This window comes from Ursus arctos, unplaced genomic scaffold, assembly GCF_023065955.2.
Source record: "Ursus arctos isolate Adak ecotype North America unplaced genomic scaffold, UrsArc2.0 scaffold_32, whole genome shotgun sequence".
Classification (NCBI taxonomy): domain Eukaryota; kingdom Metazoa; phylum Chordata; class Mammalia; order Carnivora; family Ursidae; genus Ursus; species Ursus arctos.
The window spans coordinates 21,822,936-21,844,294 of NW_026623008.1; positions in this window are offsets into that span (position 1 = coordinate 21,822,936).

The window sequence follows — 21,359 nt, forward strand, 5'->3', positions numbered from 1 at the left end:
TCACTGTGAGCACCTGTTCTTTCAGAAGCTGGGCTCCGAGCATCCTCCCTGAGCCTCGTGGCTGCAAAATTCAGGTGTTGAATGGTGCAATGTTGTGTTTAATTTCACTGCAATTATTTCTGCAATTACGTGTTTAGCACCGTTCTTCCTCATAAGCTCTTTCTGGGAGAAGTGCATCCAGCTTTGTCAGATCATGTAAAAGGAGACAAGAAACTCAAGCTTGATCGGGGGAGCAAACTCAAGGAAGGATGTGTGATAAGTTAACTCCGAAAAGTAATGGGGCTGTGCAACCCGGAGGCTGTGCAGACAAGAGCTGCCTTCCAATACAGGAGAGTATGTGTCCTCAGTGTGGCCTGATGGACTGTCCTCCAGTCAAAGCTGTCTTGCAGTGGAGATGAAATGGGCTACCGTGACAGGTGGTGAGCTCACCATCCTTGGGGGGTATGCAAGCAGGAGTCGGATGACTACTTGTTGGAAGGCATAATAAGAGGACAGCCTAGGTTGGAAACGTATCACAGCTTTTGTGCATTTCAGGGCCCATGATTCTGCCTTGCTGGGCCTGTTTCCTCTCCTGTAAAGTGGGGATAATAATGCTGTTTACCACATTATTGTGTTCCTGGGCTATGTGGTTTACGTGAAGTGATACATGGAAAGCCTTTAGCACAGAGCTGGGCCCAATGAGAAGCTGCCACGGGCTGGGAGCTGATCTCACTTCTAAGGTCAATCAGTGTATAATTGCTATTGTGGGGATTCTGACATCATAGGAGGCTTCGGACCTCGGCCCATTCCAGCATTCAAGATCTTCGGAAATCACCCCTTTTTGCAGATGTTCTAGCATTAGGGGAGTGTCCCTCCCTCCCCTCACAGCCTTCAGAAATAGTCTCTGTTCATCCAGAGTCCCTGCCCGGCCCCTCTTTTCTGATGGACTGTGGCACCGGGGGGGGGGGGGGGCATTTCGGGTCTCACTTGCCACTGCCCCCACTCGTGTGAGGATGCCTGGTGTCCAAACCACAGGGAGCTGTGGGAACTGGAGGCTGTTCCCCGACATTCGTGGGGTTTGAGGAACAGAGACCCCTCTGGGGGTGAGCTGTGAGGGGCCCTCTGTCCCCACACAGGGTGGATTTGTTCAGAGTCTTCCTTAATCAACCTCTCCCGACTCGGAAAGGAAGTTAAATTTCAGCCACTGGGAAAAGCTAGAGTGTTAAGACTCACGAAACCCCTGTGTGAAATCCCCCCCAGGGCTCCGGGCAGGACGCCAGGCCGCCTTCACATCAACTCTCCAGTCCAGGCCTCCCTGTGAGCCGCTGGCCACTGCTCGCTTGTTAATAGATTTAATTTTCACGGGCTCTAGGTGTTTCCTTGGAATTGATCTGCCCGTGAAAAGTACGCTTTGGAGACATGAAATAACCATCAGAGCCTTGAACAAATTACACTTGATCAAGAGGGGAAAACCATGTGCTTGAAACACGCACTACAAGGAAACGGAGGGCTTCCGGGCTGAGGGGCGAGGAGGGGGCATGTGTGCGGCTGTTCCCAGGGGACCGTGATGTCCCAGGTCATTTTCTTCCTCATATGAGGCAGCATTTCCTGCTCCCGTCCCCACTGGCTCTGCCCCCACAGGGAGAAGGGTGTCAGAGTCACTCCTCTCCCCTTTAGGGGTGCCGGCTTTGCCTGGAGAAGGGAGGTGGGGAGGGGTCCTACTCTCTCCTCAATCCCCTCCTTCATCTGCTGGGGAAGGAGCTCTGGAGACACTGGGCAAGGGGGTGCAGGAACCCCAATCCTCTAGGATCAAGGTCCTGGGGAGACATCTCACCAGAGAGGGGAGAATTGAGATCAGCCCCCGTCACCCCTTCCCTGCAAAGCCCGAGGAGGGGGCTCTGCTCACGCAGACGCTCAGGTGGCAGGTGTCTGCCGAGGGCCAGCCTGGGCCTGGCTCCGTGTCTGCACTGGAGATACGGGCAGGACGAGCCCCAGTGCCCACCCTCAGCCTGCACGCGGTGGGGTCACGTCAGCCTCTAGCCGGCACACGGTCACCTCTGTCCGCTCACCCTGCTCTGTGTCCCCCTGACTCTAGATACAGCTGAGTCTGTTAGTGTCTGTCACCCCACTAAACGTCAGCTCCATGAGGCTGGGGGTTTTCTGTCACTCTCAGAGCTGTGTCCCCGTGTCTAGAACAGCTCCTGGCACGTGGTGGGGCCCTGTTTTGTGAGTGCTGTTGGACGCGCTCTAATGGGGGGAACAGGAGGCACGGAGAGCCGCAGGTGTCCTCCGTGGGCAGCCTGCCTTGGTGGGTGAGGGTGAGCACCTGGGGACATGGGCGGGCACCCCTGGCTCTGCCACAGTCATTAAGGGCATCCAGGGCACGGAGCACCCAGGGCTCAGAACCAGCCAACAACTCCCCCGCAGCACCAATGTCAGTGCAGTGCCCTCCCAGAGACAGACATGCCCTTGCACTGCGGCCGGACCATGTGGATCTGCACGGCTCCCCGGCAGCTGGAGAGCGGACTGGCTGGGGCTTCTCTGCTACGTCTTGGTCATCGGCCCTCTGCTCTCTGCTCAGCACTGGCCTTGGCCTTTGGGGCTGGCTGCCCCTGTTGGTAGACTTGGGGGGTCTGTGCTCTTTGACAAGGCAGCCGGGTGCTCTGCCACAAGGCTTGGCCTGGCTGTCCCTGCCTCTCCGGGGGAGTTTGGAGGAGCCGAGGGCTTCGAGGCAGCGTGAGACACCTGCTAAGGAGATTCACAAGCGTGGCCAGAATCGCAGTGGGGGATCCCAGCAGGCACCTGATGGAACCCAGATGAGACCCAAGCTCAGGTCAGCTGAAGTCTCAGGAGGCTGTCACCAACTAAAGGGACAGAGTTTGCTCAGCTGCAGAAGCCTTGGGTTGGGCTCAGTGAGAAAAGGCAGACACTTTGGGTAATGGCAGTGAGTCACTCCCGCAGTCCAATCTAGGACCCTGGAAAGCAGCCTAGGTCCTGCCAGGGCTCCCTAGATCCAGGAGGGAGCAGGCTGTGGCCAGAGCCCAGGCTCCGTTGCCAAGAGCTCGGCATCTATACCACCAAGACTTGGGTTGGAGCCCCGTTCTACCACTTCCTGCCTGCAGGATCCTGGGAACATGACCTGATGTCTCTGAGACCCAGTTTTCTCGTTTGCACAGTGGCTTCTGGGTGCCCTCGGATCCAAGTTCATTTTCTCTGCGCAAGGACAGGAGGTGGGGAAGCTCACGCTCTCTGGACACGGGCTCATGCCCCTCAGCTTCCAAGGGAGTTGCCTGTGGGAAACCCTCATGTCTGACTTTTCATGACTGTGGAGGACCCCCCACCACCACCAGCCCTGGACTGGGAGTCGGGGGGCTTTGGATCAGGCACCAGCCCTGCCCCGTGCTGGCATGTGGCCGTGGGATGACATGTCCCCTCTGCCTGCTGTCCCCAAGGGCTGTGTGAAGGGAAAGGAGCCTGTCTGGAGGCATGAGGGGACTCAGCAGTCTAGACCTGGGGCGGCTTGGGGGTGATCCAGGCCCCCGATTTTACAGGATTGGAAACACGTAACACGATCCCCACGCCCAGGTGGTCCCCCGCCCCGGGGGGTGGCTGAGGGGCAGAGTGTGTCTGTCCTGCGTGGAACCCAGTCCCCTCTGGAACCTTATGGGGGGGCACAGGAGCAAGAAGGTGCGTGGGAGGGCTTCGCACGTTTATGGTCATTCTATGACTTGCTGGGGGCCAAGAAAACAGCAGCCAAAGGTCTGTGTCCTTGCCAACTTCCAGATAATGGAACTGATTTCTCCAGCCTTTTGAGGGGAGAACTGAGTTCCAAAGAGGGTGAAGTCTCACTGCCATTTCACGAGGGAGTGGAGTCTGGGGAGGCTGGGGAGACCTGAAGTCTCCCCTCTGGCGAGGGGCAGCTCGAGATACAGGACAAAGCGGTGTCCTGCGTCTGCGCACTCCCCACTACCGGGCACTGTGGGGGGCCCAGCGCCCTGGGCGCAGGGGATAGAGGCTGATGGTGCTTAGCACAGGGGCCGCAGGGGGCCTCCCCGTGCATTCCAGGGAGGCACGATACCTTCCATGATCAGAGGCAAGGCTTTTGTGTTTTACCTCCTGAATTCTCTCCTTGAAGGTAATAATTGAAGCAGGCACGTGAGGAAGGAACCGCTCTGGCCTCTCGGGAGGGGAAGCGGGGAGGTATGGTGTGGACCTAGGAGAGCCTGGCTATCAGGACAGGTCATGCTGAAGAATGGAGGCTCCCCTGTTGCCAAGCTGCCTCTCAGAGAGGAGAATGGGGGCTGGGAGTGGGAGCACACAGGGACCCCCCGTTTCCATGCTGTGTCACTTCGGGAGAGTTGCCTCTCCACTCTGGGCCTCAGTTCCCTCATCTGTAGCTGGGAGGCACTGATTCCATCAGCCTCTTGCTCATGAGGGAAAAGGACATGAGCCCTGAGAGCGGCACCAATGGTTGCCCAGGACCCGAGCAGCCATGAGCACAGGGGTCGGGGCTGGGGGCTGGAGTCGGCCGCAGGTCCTGGGTGTAGACCCATCCTGTGAGCTCCGGCAAGTTCTTAAACGCCCAGCAGTCTTGCCAGTGTGGTCTTCATCCAAGGCTTTTAGCTTCCACAAATCATTGTTAATAACATACCGCCCTGTAATTACCGCAAAGCCCCAAGAGGAATGAGATGTACTGTGGACATAATGAGCTCATTATTGTCAGGTAAGTACGGCACAATCAGAAAGCAGGGCTGGAGCGCACACAGTCTTTGTCTGCCGAGCGCCAGCCTTGGGCTCTGGGAACCCATCTCTGCCACGTGCTCAGGGGGGACTTTGGGCTTGTTTGGGGCAAACAGGCAGGAAGGGATTAGGAAGTGGACAGCCGAGGCGTGGGGTGGTGCCTGGAGATTACCGAAAATCACGTCCCCGCCGACAGGGCAAAGAGAGCATGGGACGTGTGTGGGTCCCCTTCAGGGTTCCTTAGGGTCAGGTGAGTGACCTTGATGCTGTGACTTAACCTCTCTGATCTCCAGGTTCCCCGCCTGGAAGGCCGAGCTGGTGAGCCCCCTCATGGGGGAGGGGAAGCTCTCCGCAGGACCAGCGCACAGTAGGTGCTAAGGGAAGGACGCAGCTGCACCTTGAGCTAGGGGCACCGATGACATGCTGAGCTGGGTGGGGGGTGATGTGGGGCTCCAGCTTCCGGCCCTCACTGTCCCATCCCTGATCCCCTGAGGGGGCTCTGGGCACCACTCCACAGCAAGAGGGTGGGTAGACATTGAAATGGACGAGATTTGGAAGAGCAATGTTCTGGATGACATGCAGAAAGTCTTTTGGGGGGAAGCCCCAGGCACAGGGAATGTGAAATGAGCCCAGCATTTATAGAATCTGGTGACAGGTGCTCACCTGGCTGCTCGGGCCAGGCCAGGTGTCCAGCCCCGGGTAGGGCACAGATGTGCCTTAAAGCTAGGGGTCGCTGCATCCATCCTGGGGACCTGGGAACTCCAGGGAGCGAGGCTCGGGATCAGCCTCTTACAGCGAAGATCAGGGTTGCAAGCGAATGCTTCCGCTTCCTCACCCCCAAATGGGCAGCTCTGAGAGGCATGGTCTGCGTCATCTCCCCGGTGGCCCCCTTGGGCTGAGGCCCTGCTGCCCACAGCTGTCACCTGTTCAGTAATGCACTGTGTATGGGCTTCCTTCCCCTCCCCAGGCTGGCCCACCTCCAGATAAGCCGCTCCCCCTCAATTTCCTGTCGCGGGGTCTGCTTCTGGGGAAGCCAAGGTGGAGGTGTGAAGGGAGGAGCGGGCCCTACAGGAGCAAGGCTGTGACCCAAGTCCTAGGACCCTGTACCAGGCCAAGTCTGCAGTGGGGGTTTGGTCACAGGAGCGAGGCGGGAGCCCGTCCCTGCCCCGAAGCGGGGGTCCTGATGACGGAGATGAACGTGGGAAGAGCGCCAAGTTGTCTCAGGTGTCTCCTCAAGGGCCAGGTGCTCTTCCTTCTTCACGAACTCATTTCGCGTCACCACGGCTCTGTGGAGTGGGTTCCATCATTGTCCCATTTTACAGAGGAGGAAACTGAGGCATACAGAGGTTGGGTAAGTTGCTGAGGGGGAGCGGAACCAGTAGCCAGGCAGGCTCGGGGCTTTGTCTCCTCGGTTACCAGCTCCATGAAAGGCTCTGAGAAGCCCAGCAGCGGAGAACCAGGTGGTTTGCAGCTTTTCCCAAACATGGGTGACAAGGAACCCTCTGCTCAGCGCACTCTCTGACCAGCTTCGGGAACCCTGATTCCCATTGGCCCCAAGGAGCACAGCCCCGTCCGTGCACCAATCACAAAGGCCGAAGGGATGGCCTGAGCTGAGGGCTTAAGCCAATCGGTGCACATTCCTTGAGCTGGGGGTGGAGTTAACCCTCCGCAAGCCCGAGTTGGGGCTGGGGGTCCACACTGGAATTCCTGCGTGTGACTTTACAGGTGAAAGGGTGCAGGGTTCTGGCTGACAAACCCCACAGGTATCTCCTTCTTGGGGGCAGGGGTGGGGGCAAGCGCAACAAATATAATTAGGAAACAAAGAGAAGAGGCAGAAACACACCACGAATGCTTATGGAACATGCCAGATCTCACTTCGTCTCCCAATGCTTAATGACTTTGGAACTGCTTTGATCCTAAGTCTAGAATCCCAGAGTTTTAGAGCCTGAGGCACCTTCAAAGTCCCTGGGTCGAGGGCCCAGATCTTGGTGTCTAATACTATTCTCCAGTAAGAGGAACCACAGACCGTTGGAGAAATGGCTGACTCGAGGCTGAGGAAGGGAAGGTGGAAGACGAGCCTGGGGCAGCGTGTAGTGCCAGAAAGTAAGGAAGTGCTGCACAGACAGGCCCCCGGGGCCACGGCAAAGGGACTCAGGAACCCACAGGAAATCCCAAAGATGGGACAACTTGGGTAAAAGTATAGTGCAGTGCTGGACTGTAACCCAAAGGATCAAATAAATGTCCACAGGTCCACACCAATATAAATAATTGAATAAATAAATTAATAGGGAAGAGAGACATCCTTACAGAAGAATTTCCAATAATTCATACAGCTGACCCTAGAACAATACAGGGTTCGGAGCACCCCGCTTCTGGCAGTCCAAAATCCATGTATAATTTTGACTCCCCCAAATCTTAACTACTAAGAGCCTGCTGTTGACAAGAGGCCTTACCAAGAACAGAAACTGTGCCTTAACACCCGTTTCGGATATTTGTGATAGACTGTGTTCTTACAACAACGTCGGCTGAAGAAAGGAAATCATAAGCAAGAGAAAATGCATTTACAATACTGTTGTGTATTTATTGAAAAACTCCACGTGGAGGCGGAACGGCTGGGCCAGGACAGGGGAGGCAGTGGTGGCAGTGGCAGGGGGCCTGGCCTGGGGTGACAGTGTGGCCGCAGCCTGGTTGCTTCTGTTCGCAGTTGCTGCCAGGGACAGTGACCTGGGGGCAGAGCACAGCTGCCCCGTCTGCCTGGAGGAGCACCCGTGGCCTGTGGCCATCGGCAGCTGTGGCTACGTGTGTGTGCGGGACTCCTCTGGGAGGCTGCGGGGCTGGGATGTCCCCATGCGGAGGGGCCCGAGGCCTGCGGCCGCCCCTGTGCAGCCCCGGCCCAGCCCCAGATATCCCTGTGCCTGTGCAGAGGACTCGGGGCCGAGGGGGACCCCGGCTGCAGGGTCACTGCCTGGAGCCATCTCTGCCTTCTGCATGCATTCCTCTGCTTCAGCCCCGTCTTCTGCCCACCGGCTCCGGGCACCTGACCAGGTGAGCTGCAGCCCTGCCAGGTACTCAGAGGGCAGCACAGGCCACCCGTGTGCCAGGTGTCGCCCACTGGGTCCCCTGGAGACTAGGGTGGGCAGCTGCACATAAATGCCTCGTGGCTTTTGCTGTCAAGTCTTAAAAGAAAAATCTGAGTATAAGCGGACTCACTCAGTTCAAGTCCGTGTTGCTTATGGGTCAACTGTATGGCCCTCTCCCCTTGAGCGTGGGTCCCCGCTTAGTGATTTGCTTGCAGAGAATAGAGCTGGGGAAGGACCGGGGCCTGGGCTCGGGGAGTGCTGGCAGTGGGGAAACTTGGCAGACTTCACCCTGACCAGGTGGTGGAGGTCAACATCACAGTGATATGTCACGTGGCTAACACGTGCCCCCTGATAGGATGTGAGGAGAAGAACACCTCACCTCTGAGCTATTCTTCCCCTAAACCCATAACCCCATCTAGCCGTGAGGAAGGCATCAAGCAAACTCAGGACTGAAGAGCATTCTACGAAGTAGCAGGCCAGTAGTCTTCAAGACGTCAGGCCACAGGACTCAAGAAAGACAGAGACCGTCGCAGACCACATGGTGGGGTAAGGAGGCCGGAGGACTGAATGTAATGTATCCTGGATGACAGTCTGCAACCAAGGAAGGACGTGAGGGGGAAAAGCTAGTGAAGATTGAGGAACCTCGAGAGTAGTTTATCGTAACGTGTCAATGTTGGTTTCGTACTCTTAACAAAAGCACTCCGGCTACGGAAGATGTTAACGCGAGGGCAAACTTGGGCAGGGGTACAAGGGTACACACCCCATACTCTTGGGGCAACTCTTTTGTGAATCTAAGTTCTTCCCCCCCCCAAAAAAAAGTAATAAAAAAAAATCTGTTGGTTCTATTCCCTCACTTTAACATATGAACGAAGAGAGACCCAAAGAGGTCACGTGGCTGCAGAAAGTTCTCAGGGGGCATCCGTAGGGAATCCAGGCCTGGCATGGCCCATAGTAGGGACCTGACCATCAGAGGCCTTGATACATCAGGCGCTATTTTTTCTCAGCAGGGAGGCAGCTCCCAGATGTCATGCGTCCCAGCCCTGTTTCTGCTGGGTGTCCTCTGAAGCCACGGACCACCCTGAGGTCCCAGCAGGGCTCCACCTGAGCCTTGGGTCTCCTTTCAGGACGGGCAGTGTGGGGTCCACGGTGAGCCCAGCAAAAGCCTGGTGACAACTTCTGCCCCATCACAGTGGCCCGAGCTGTGTCACAGGACTAATGCGGGAAATGTAATGTTCTCCATGTCTGGCTGGAACAGTGTCCTGTGACTACCCACAGACAGGGTGGGGAATGTAATGTTTTTAAGCAGGGGAACCATGGCAACATGGGGGCTGGGTCAGTGAGGAAGAAGAGGAGGGTGACTGTCAATGCGTGGCCCACTGTCTCTGCCCGGACACCAACAACCTCATTGTCCTATCTGTCACCTCCTTGCATCTGCACAGCTTGGCTGCTGTGGTCGGGCAGTGGCTCCATGGGAGTGGTTTGTGGGACCAGCCAGAGCCCCGACTCCTTGCCCCAGGGCACCCCACAGTTCCCCATCTCTGTGCTGCTGCCCCCCCACTTGCTTGCTCTCTCTACCCCCTGTCTAGTTCTCCGCCTCTCCAGCCCCTGGACCAGCCAGGCCAGCACGTTCCCACAGCCCGGAGATGAGAGGTGGGAGCTCACCGCTTATGGTCCTGACAACCCTTTAAAGTGAAACCCCGCTTTCGGGTCCGCCTGGGTGGCTCAGTTGGTTAAGCATCCGACTCTTGATTTCGGCTCAGGTCATGATCTCAGGGTTGGGAGCTGGAGCCCAGCATCAGGCTTTTTGGTGCTCAGCGTGGAGTCTGCTTGAGATTCTCTCTCTCCGTCTGCATGGGCGCTCTCTCTCTCTCTAAAATAAAAGTTAAAAAAAATCTTGAAAGTGAAACCCCACTTTAAGCAAAGCTGCTGTTGACCTGTCGCACTCCCACACTGCTAGCGGTTGCCCTCCGAAGCAGTCTTTGCGGAGGGCACGCGAACAGCATCGACCTAATTCAAAAGGCGCCCACCCGTCTTTTCACCCAGCAATTTCACTCCTTGAAGTTAGTGATTCCGAACAGCTCGGGGATCTGCATTTATGCAAGGGGGGTCTCTACAGCATCATTTGTAATAGCAAATAAAACATGAAGACAGCCTCAATGTCCATCAGGAGGAGATTGGTTAAATAAATAATGGGGCTTCCATACTTCTGAATACTAAGCAGTCATTAAAAAGATTGAGTTCGGTCTCTGTGCACTAACATGCAAGGATCTTTACAACATATTTTTGAATAACGAAAACAAGTTGCTAAAATATATGAGCAGCGTGATGCAAAAATATTTTATCCGTCTTGGTTTGTGCACAGATAAATATGTGGAAGGATGTGCACCTTTGCTGGGAACCCTCGGGAAAATTCATCATGCACCTGAGACTCATGTCTCCCTTTCCAAGGTCACTTGTGCACTGGATCCCATCCCTTCCCGTCTGCTCGGGAACATTGCTCCAGCAGCCCTTCCTCCCCTCCTGCGTTACCGAAGTGCCCCTCTTCACGGGACCGCTCACATCCGTGTGCAAGCATGTCGGGACCTGTTTCTACAACTACAAAGAATAAAACATACAATACATTTAAAAAACTCTGCTGGTAGAACACATTTCTTTGCTTTATTTTTACAGTTAAGCCTCTTAAAAACATTATCTATACTCATCATCTCCTACTTCTTTCCTCCAGTTTACTCTTAACGCACTCTTATCCAGATTTCTTCCCCTCCCCTCCATCCACACCTGCTCTTGGGGACGTGACCAGTGACCTCTAACTGTCACATCCAGTGAGCAGTTTTCAGTTGTCTCAATATCACTCCGTCCTCCTTGAAACCCTCTCCACCCCTTGGACACCCACACTCCTTGGATTTCCTCCTGCCTCTCTGGTTGTCCCTCTCCATCTCCTTTCTGGATTCCTCCTTGGCTCCTCTCCCTGTAAACCTGTGCTTTCCCTGGGCTCCATCCTTGGTATTCTTCTCTCCCTCCCTCCCTCCCTCCCTCCCTCCCTCCAGAACCTCACCAGAAGGTATCCAGTACCTGCTGTTCATAGGTAGATGTTCCCAAACTTGCCTCTCCCTGAACTCCAGGCTTGTACATCTCTACCTGGGCGTCCCACAGGTGTCCAGTGTCCTTCACACATCCCAGCTGGAACCCCATGCTCCACCTGCCTTGCTTCCCTACCTGCTGCTCCCACTGTCTCCCTCATCTTCATGAGTTCCAGTTGCTCAGGCTGGAAACCTGGAGTCAGACTGCACCTGCTCTCTCTTCTTCTTGTGTCCCATGTCAAATCTCTCAGCACACCTGATGACTCTCCTTTGAAACAAGTCTGAAATTGATCCCTTCTCATCATCTCCACAGCTCCCTCCCTGGTCCCCATCCCAGTCACATCCTCCCTCTTCTAGATACCATGGTAGCCCCTGTCTCCTCCAAGGGCCAACATATCACAGGAAGCCCTGTGTGATCTTAGGAAACTTGTCAAATTAACTCCGGCAGCATGTGCTCAGAACTTTTCAATGATTCCATCTCAGTCAGAGAAGAAGCCAGGGTCCTTACAATGGACCACTCAGCCTTACATGAACTGAGCCCCCCCCCAACCACCTTGCTGAGCTCATTCCATTATTCTCCTTGCTCCTTCCCCAAGTGGTTACAACCAGATTGTGGCTGGAGCAGAAATGAGGGTAAGATGGGAGCATCTGGGCTCTGGCCAGGCATCTTTCTGTTTGTTTGTAGTTCTCCGTGTGGTCTCTTTGGGTGGATGAGTTTGAGCTTCCTCACCATGACGGTCTCAGGGCACTCAAGGCTCCAGCATGAGTGTCCCCAAGAACCGAGCAAAAGCTTCATTACCTTTTATGACATAGCTTGGAAGTCACATGGTGTCACTTCTGCTCTACTCTATTGATTGACCAGTCTCTAAGCTTTCCCAGTATTTGAGACAAAGGATAGACTTATCCTTCTGATGGAAGAGTGCCAAAGAATTTACAGACATGTTTTGAAACTGACACAGATCATGTATATTGTTCTTAAAGCCTTGCAAAATTCTGAGTGGCCTTCTGGTAGAAAGACTACAAGTCTGCATAGAGAGAAGAGGGCAGGAAATGACCCCAAATGCTTGCCTAAGATTCCTTTTGCCCAAGATTATGTCCAGATCTGGTTTCAGACAAGATAGAATAACCCCATTTCTCCCTTATCCTCCCTCTGACAACTAAAATCGCTGGACATAATGCAAGAAAAACTCACAGGAAGAATCTGGAAGGTGGAAAGAAGCAATCCTAAGACTTCAGGACTTTAGGAATGACATGGCAGTGAGTTTCCTGAGTTCTCTCATTATGTCCCATATACCCTAGACACGGCACAGTGGAAGCCTCCAACCCGGACCACCCACAGGCACAGACAAAAAATAAACTCCAAGTGAAGCCTATTTTCCTAAGGCAAATAACCAGGGAAGGGTCGTCTAAAACAACAGAAAACTTTTTGGCAATGCTGTCCTGTTTTACCCACACACCAATGGGAAAATCACCCACAACCTCTGGTGTCCACAGGGCAAGCAGGGAGCTGATCTTCTGGGGGCGTTGCTCTGATTTCCCCACTGGTGATGTCAGCAGGGTCCAGGGGTGATCAGAACTTCCACCTCTACCCAGCATCCACATGATTGAATGACGAAATATGAAGCAGGGTTAGTCAACAGTCCACACACTGCAGATGCCCCGCTCTGGTCTCAGTGGGGACCCGTGGAGAGATGAACACACATGGAACAGCAGCGGAATTGAGTGAGGGAGTGTGAGGCAAAGCCAGTAGCTCTCTGGTCTCCCGCACCTACCCTGGTATCAGTGAAGCTCATCGAGAAGCTGGGCTTCCACCCCCACTTGGCATCAACAAGGCAGAATGAGGTGGGACTGTGAGGCAGGATTATCTGCCAATCCACTCTCCTTGCCCCGTGTCAGTGAGGACAGAGTGATGACTTTCAGGTTCTTACATGCCAGACTAAAAACTGGAAGTCTCTAGAAGTTTTGTTGTTGTCATTGTTTTGTTTTAGATTCCTTGACGTTTCCTATATAGACAAGCATGTCATCCATAAACAGAGATAGTTTTATTCCCTCCTTTCCAGCCTGTATGCCTTTATTTGTTTTTCTTGCCTTATTGCACTAGCGAGAACTTCCAATACTATGTTCAATAAGATGAGAACATATATCCTTGTCTTGTTCCTAAACTTGAGGGGAAAGAATGTAGTCTTTCACCATCAAACACAATGTTAGCTATAGGGCTTGTTGCTGCTTTGGTAGATGCTGTTATGACACTGGGGAAGCTCCCCTCTATTCCTAGTGGGCTGAGTGTCTTTATCATGAATAGGCATTAGACTTTATCAAATGTTTTTACTCCATCAATTTACATGGTTATATAATTGTTCTTCTATAGTCTGCTGATATGGTGGATTACATTGATTGATTTTTGAATAGTAAACTAAAAACTAATGATGTACTATATGTTGGCTAATTGAATTTAAATTAAACACAAAAACAAACAAAAAAATGAATAGTAAACCAGCCTTTCATACTTGAGATACATCCTACAGGTTCAAAGTTTAGAATTATTTTTACACACTGCTGGATTTGATGCTCTAATGCTTTGTTGAAGATTTTTTGTATCTATGTTGATGAAAGATATTGGTCTATAGTTTTATTTTTGTACTACCTTTTGTGGTTTTGGTGTTAGGGTAATATTGGTCTCACAAAATGAGTTGGAAAGGGTTCCCTCCTCTTCTATTTTCTGGAAGAGATTGTGTAAAATTAAATTAATTTTTTAAATATTTGGTAGAATTCTCAAGCGAATCCATCTAGTCCTGGGGATTTCTTCTGGGGGAGCCTTTTAATTATAATTTCAATCTTTAATAGCTACAGGACTATTCAAATTGTCTACTTTATCTTGGTTGAGGTTTGATAGTTTGTGGTTCTCACATATTGGTTAGTTTCTTCTAATTGTGATGTTATGTGTGTGAAATTGTTCATATTATTAACTTACTGTAATTTTAGTAGCTGCAGGATATATATAATATTCCCTATTTCATTTAGAAATTGATTACTCATGTCTTCTCTCTGTACAGTTTTGGCAGTCTTTCTTGAGATTTATTAGTTTTATGAATTTTTTCGAAGTATCAGCCTTTTGCTTCATTGATTTCTACTCTTTTTCTAGTCTAAAATTCATTGATATGTGTTGTGTACAAGAAATACACTTTAAATATAAATAAACAGATGAAAAGCAAAGGGAGGGAGAATGATATACTATGCTAGCATTAATCAAAAGAAAGCAGGAGTGGCTATCATAAGTTCAGATAAGGCAGACTTCAGACCAAGGAAAGGTATTAGGGATAAAGAGGGGCATTATATAATATACAGTGGTCAATTCTCCAAGAAGACATAATAATCCTTAACATGTATGCACCTCACAACAGAGGGTCAAGCATAAATAGAAAGTTATGTAAAGCAAAAACTTATAAAACTACAAGAAGCAGATGAATCCACAATTATTGTTGGAGTCTTTAACACTCTTCTATCAAAATGGGCAAGCATAACATCAGTAAGGAGATAATTGAATTCAACTATCCCCATCGATCAATTGGATATCATGCATATCCATGGACCACTTCACCCCACAACAGCGGGCTACACTTTTTTCTCAAGTTCACATGAAAAATTCACAAAGATAAACAACCTTCTGAGCCATAAAACACACCTTAATACACTTAAAAAAAATAGAACTCATACAATGTCTGCTCTCAGATCACAGTGGAATTAAACTAGAAATCAATAACAGACAAGTGGCTGGAAAATCCTGAAATACTCTGGTAATAAACAACACACTTCTAAATAACACATGAGTCAAGGAAGAAAATGCAAGACAAATTAAATAATATTTTGAACTAAATGAAAATGAAAATACAACTTATCAATATTTGTGAGATACAGTGAAAGTATTATTTAGAGGGAAATTTATAGCACTGAAGGCATATTTTAGAGAAGAAGAAAGATATAAAATCAATCTTCTAAGTTTTCATCCGAGGAAACTTGAAAAAGAAGAGCACATTAAATTTAAGATAAGTGGAAGAAAAGAAATAATTAAAGTGAGAGGAGAAATCAATGAAATTGAAAACAGGAAATCAGTAGAGAAAAATCAATGAAACCAAAAGCTTATTCTTTGAAAAGATTAATAACATGGATAAGCCTCTAGCCAGGCTAATAAAAAAAAGAGAGGACATAAATTATTAATATCAGAAAAGAAAGACGAGATCACTATAGGACCCATGGAAATTAAAAGGACAATAAACGAATACTATGAACAACTTCATGCCCACAAATTTGATAACGTAGATGAAACGGGCCTATTCCTTGAAATACCCAATCTGCCAAAATTCACACAGGAAGAAACTGATGATCTGAACAGGCTGATATTTTTTTAAAAAATTGAATTAATAACAACTTTCTAAAACTTCCAGAAAGCACTCAGGCCCAGATAGGTTTACTGGTGAAGTCTACCAAACACTTAAGGAAGAAATTATACCAATTCTCTACACTCTCACTGAGAGGCTAGAAGCACAGGGAATACTTTCAAACTCATTCTATAAGGCCAGACTTACCCTAATACCAAAACCAGACAAAGACATTACAAGAAAAGAAAACTACAGACCAATATCTTTCATAAACATAGATGTAAAAATCCTCCACAAAATATAAGCAAATAGAATCCAACTCCATATAAAAAGAATTATATACCATGACCAAGAGGGATTTATCCCAGGCATGCAAGGCTGGTTCAACATTCAAAAATCAATTAATGTAATCTATCACACCAACAGGCTAAAGAAGAAAAATCACATAACCATATGAATAGATGCAGAGAAAACATTTGACAAAATCCAACTCCCATTCGTGTTAAAAATATATATATCAGTAAACTAGGAATAGAAGGGAAATTCCTCAATTTGATAAAGAACACAGACCACCCCTGACTTCCTGTGGTTCAACTTATGCTTTTTCAACTTATCGATGGTGTGAAAGCAATACACATTCAATAGACACCATACTTCAAATTTTGAATTTTGATCTTTTCCCATGTAGTACCATGCTCTCTCGTGCTGCTGGGTATCGGCGGTGAGCCACAGCTCCCTGTCAGCCACGTGATTGGGAGGGTAAATAAGCAATACACTTACAACTATTCTATAGCTGTTCAACCACCCTGTTGTTCACTTTCAGTACAGTATTCAATGAATTATGTGAGATAGTCAACACTTTACTATAAAATAGGCTTTGTATTAAATGATTTTGCCCAACAGTAGGCTAATGTAAGTGTTCTGGGCACATTTAAGGTAGGCTAGGCTAAGCTATAATGTTTGGTAGGTTAGCTGTATTAAATGCATTTTTGACTTACTATATTTTCAACTTGCAATGGGTTTATCTGGACACAATCCTATTGTAAGTTAAGAAAGATCTGTATCTGTAAAAAAAAACCCTATAGCTAACATCATTCTTAACAGTGAGTAACTCAAAATTTTTCCACTAAGAAGGCAAGGATGTCCCTCCCCTCTTATCACTGCTTTTTAACACTGTACTGGTAGTCTCATTTAATGCAGTAAGACAAGAAAAGGCAATTAAAGGTATACAGATTTTGAAAGAAGAAATAATACTGCTTCATTTCACAGATGACATGAGTGTCCATGTAGAAAATCTAAAGAGTTGACCAAAAAACTCCTAGAACGAATAAATGAATAGCAGGGTTACAAGATACAAGGCTAATATACAAAAATCAATCATTTTTCCTATCTATCAGCAATTAACGTAAGGAATTCGAAATAAAAAAATATAATACTATTTACATTTGTGCTGCCCCAAAAGGAAATACTTAGGTATACATCTAACAAAATATGTACAAGATCTATATAAGAAAAAACAAAATTCTGGGGCGCCTGGGTGGCACAGCGGTTAAGCGCCTGCCTTCGGCTCAGGGCGTGATCCTGGCGTTCTGGGATCCAGCCCCACATCAGGCTCTTCCGCTATGAGCCTTCTTCTTCCTCTCCCGCTCCCCCTGCTTGTGTTCCCTCTCTCGCTGGCTGTTTCTATCTCTGTCAAATAAATAAATAAAATCTTTAAAAAAAAAAAGAAAAAAAATTCTGATGAAAGCAATTGAAGAACTAGACAAATAGGGAGATAGTGCATGTTTATGGACAGAAATATTCAATATTTTTATGATATCAATTCTTCCTAACTTGATCTATAGATTCAATGCAATCCCAATGAAAATCTCAGCAAGATTTTGTGGGTATTGACCACCTTATTCTAAAGTGTATATGGAGAGGCAAAAGACCCAGACTAGCCAACAAAATACTGAAGAACAACAAAGTTGGAGAACTGACACTATCCAACTTCCCCCATCAATACAGCCAACTGGTCTTTGGCAAAGGAACAAAGACAATACAATGGAGAAAAGATGGTCTTTCCTACAAATGGTGCTGGAAAAAACTGTACATCCACATGCAAAAAAAAAAAAAGAAAAAAAGAAAGATGAATCTGGACACAGACCTTACACCCTTCACGAAAATAACTGCAGACCTAAGTGTAAAATATAAAACTATAAAACTTGTAGAAGACAACATAGAAGAAAATCTGGATAATCTTAGCTTTGGTGATGACTTTTTAGATGCAATGCCAAAGGCATAAATCATGAAAGAAGAAACCAATAAACTGGAATTCCTGAAAATTGATTTTTTTTTTTTTTGATCTGTGAAAGACATTGTTAAGAGAGTGAAAAGACAGGCTATAGACTTGGAGAAAATGTTTGCAAAAGACATGATCTGATTAAGTAACATTAGACAAGTATATACAAAGAGCTCTTAAAAACTCAACAAAAAGAGGAGCGCCTGGGTGGCTGTCGTTAAGCGTCTGCCTTCGGCTCAGTGCGTGAGCTCAGAGTCCTAGCATCGAGCTCCACATCAAGCTCCTCTGCTGGGACCCTGCTTCTTCCTCTCCCACTCCCCCTGCTTGTGTTCCCTCTCTCGCTGGCTGTCTCTCTCTGTCAAATAAATAAATAAATAAAATCTTTAAAATAAATAAATAAATACTAATAATAAATAAATAAATAAAAACAAAAAGAAAACAAACAATCTGATTGAAAATGGGCCAAAGACCCTACCTGACACCTCACCAAAGAAGATAGACAGATGCAAACAAGTACATGAAAAGATACTTCGCATCACATGCCGTCAGGGGGGTGATGAGCTACCGCTAAAACAAGAGGATGCCACTACACACCTGTGAGGATGTGGAGCAACAGGCACTCTCGTTCATTGTTGGTGGGAATGCAAAATGGCACAGCCCCTTTGGAAGACAGTTTGGTAGTTTCTTTCAACACTAAACACAGTCCTACCGTATGACCCAGCAATCGCACTCCTTGGTATTTACCCAAAGTAGTTGAAAATGTATGTCCACATAAAAACCTGCATGCAGATATTTATAGCAGCTTTACCCATAACTGCCAAAACTTGGAAGCAACCAAGATGTCCTTCAGTAAGCGAATGGATACGCAAACTGTGGTATAATGATTCAGCGCTAGAAAGAAGCGTTATCACGCCATGAAAAGATATGGAGGAAACTTGAAGGCATATCACTGAGTGAAAGAAGTCAGTATGAAAAGCCTACATACTGTATGGATCCAACTAGATGACGTTCCAGGGAAGGTGAAGCTACGGAGACAGTAAAAGGATCAGTGGTTTGCAAGGTTTAGAGAGGAGGGATGGATGGATAAGGGGAACACAGTGGATCTGGGGAACACGGACATTGCAATGGTGGATCCATGTCCTTATATGTTCGTCCAAACTCACAGAATGTGTAAGACAAAGAGGGAACACAAATGACAACTAGGGACTCTGGGTGGTAATGACATGCCAACACAGGTTCATCGGTTGTAACAAAGGTACCACACTGGGAAGGGACACCGATAATGGGGAGACTATGCACATGTGGGGGCAGGAGATACAGGAAATCTGTATACCAGCTGCCCACTTCCACTGTGAATCTAAAACTTCTCTAAAAAATAAAGTCGTTTATTTTTCTAAAAAAAAAAACTTCTGTAACAAATAAGTGAATTCAACAAGGTCAACAAGTAGACAAGAGCAACACACAAACCTCGATCACATTTCTATATACTAGTGACAACAATGTGGAACCCAAAATTAAAAACACAATCCAATTTACAATTGCCCAAAAGAAAATCGAACTCTCAGGTGTCAATGTCGCAACACATGCATATGCTCTGTATCCTGACAATTACAAGACGTAGATGAAAGAAATCAAAGAAGACCTAAAAGATGGAAAGACATACAGTGTTCAGATGAGAAGATTCAACAAATTAAAGATGCCAATTCTCCTCAAATCGGTCTATAGGTTTAATGCAATTCTTGTGAAAATCTCAAGAAGGTTTTCTGTAGACCTAGACAAGCTTACTCCAAACTTTGTATGGAAAGGCACAGGGTACAGCGTATCTACAACAAGTTTTAAAAAGAATAATGTGGGAGGACCCACTCTAGCTGACATTAAGGCCCACCACGTACCTACAGTAATCATGACGGTGTGATCCTGATGGACCGATGGACACAGTATCAGCGGGGCAGAATAGAGAACCCAGAAACAGACTCACGCGCATGTGCCCAACTGGTTTTTGACAAAGGCACACAAGTAATTCAATGGAGGAAAGTCAGCCTTTTCAATGAATTTTGCAACTGAACATCCATCAACCAAAAAACTGGACCGCAACCTCAGTCTCAAAATTATCTCAAAAATGGATCAGAGACCTAAACATAAATCACGAAATGACAAAAGTTGTAGGAGAAAAAACATAGAAGAAAACTTTGGGATCCAGGGCCAAGTGAATGGTTCTTAGACTTGACACCAAAGCACAATCCATTGGGGGACTCAAAATTTTCACTGCTTTGTGCGTGTCTGTGAATGACTGCAAAAGCCCCTTGAGTATTGATCTGGGGTTATGAATAAGTTTTAGCTAGCGGGCAAATTTTCAATAATGAAGATGATAGATAGATAGATAGATAGATAGATAGATAGATAGATAGATAATAGATAGACAGAGTCAGACAAGGTCTGTGTCCAGAGGGAAACAGGCACGGCCAACAGTCTCACAGAGGAAGCTTTTCAAGAACTTCTCAGAAGCTGGGCCAGGGGACAATTTAGCAAGCCCCTCCCCACCCAAATCCACCCAGAAGCCAGATTGCAGACTTGTGGGGTGTCTAGAGGGCTCACCTGGCTGCAGAGGGGAGCCAGAGCGAGGGGGAAGGAATATCTCCTCTGCCTCTCTCACCGTCAGCGTGCGTACTGCACAAAAGCCACTTCCTAGGAATATGTTGACAAGATGGTCTGAAACTACGATAAAAACAGTTGGGAAAAGCTTGTGAAAGCACATTCTAGTGACACACAGAGAAGGCCGATGAGAGTGAGCGGTGCCCCTTTCAGCCCCTTGGCTCCTCTCCCACCAGGCATGCTACTTGTAGCATCAGCTACCCCATTTGGAACTGCTAGTTGTCTCTCCCACCAGGCATGCTACTTGTAGCATCAGCTACCCCATTTGGAACTGCTAGTTGTCTTAAGTGGACCGAAAGAGAACTGTGTTCCTGGTGGAGGGAACAGCATGTGCAAAGGCCCTGAAGTGGGAGGAAGCAGGGCCAATGTGAGGTTCTCCAAGAAGGCCTGCAGGACTGGGGTGGGAACATTCGGGGGCAGTTGAGGCTGGAGAGAGGAGAGGTCAGGCCAGTCTGCAGCTGTCACCAAAGCAGTGAGAAGCCACCAAAGCTGCTCCCCACCAGAGCTGGGGGAGCCAAGCCGGCAGAGGCAGAGAACCTGCCCATTAATTCTTGTCTTCTCACGTAGCCGTCTGTGTGGAGCACACCCATATGGTTCTGTTTTATTCCAATTTTCTGAGATTTGGGGCCATCACTCAGACCCGTCAGCTAACTTCTTTCCATTTTTTTCTTCCTAAAACTGCTTTGTTCTGAGACAGTACGGAGCCAGGCCTGCAGGGAACGGGGCGGAGGTGGGGTGGCGGGGAGGCACTCAAGGCAGGGCCAAGACCCAGCTAGCAGCCTTTTGCAGCCCAGTTAGTCCTGGAGGCTGCGGGGAGATGGGGCTCAGAGGAGACACAGGTGTGCTGATGAAGGATCAGCATCATGGGAAGTTTTGGGGGCTGGATCTCAGGAGTAGAAGCACGAGCGGAGTCCTGGGGGCCCTGGGCAGGCAGGAATGGACCACAGAGCCAGACAGAGGCTGAGGCCCTACTCCGGGTCAGCCAGCAGGAGAGAGGATGCTGTTCCAGCTGACGTCAGCCACCCACTGGCATCCGATGCTCACCAGTCTCCCGGGGCTGGGCTTGCTGCTGCTTTCCAGGCTGGGCTATAGCTTCTTAGATTGTCCAGGGCAGGGCTGAGCCCACGGGTGGGGGGGGTGGGGGGAGAAGGCAACAGTCCCAGAATGGGGA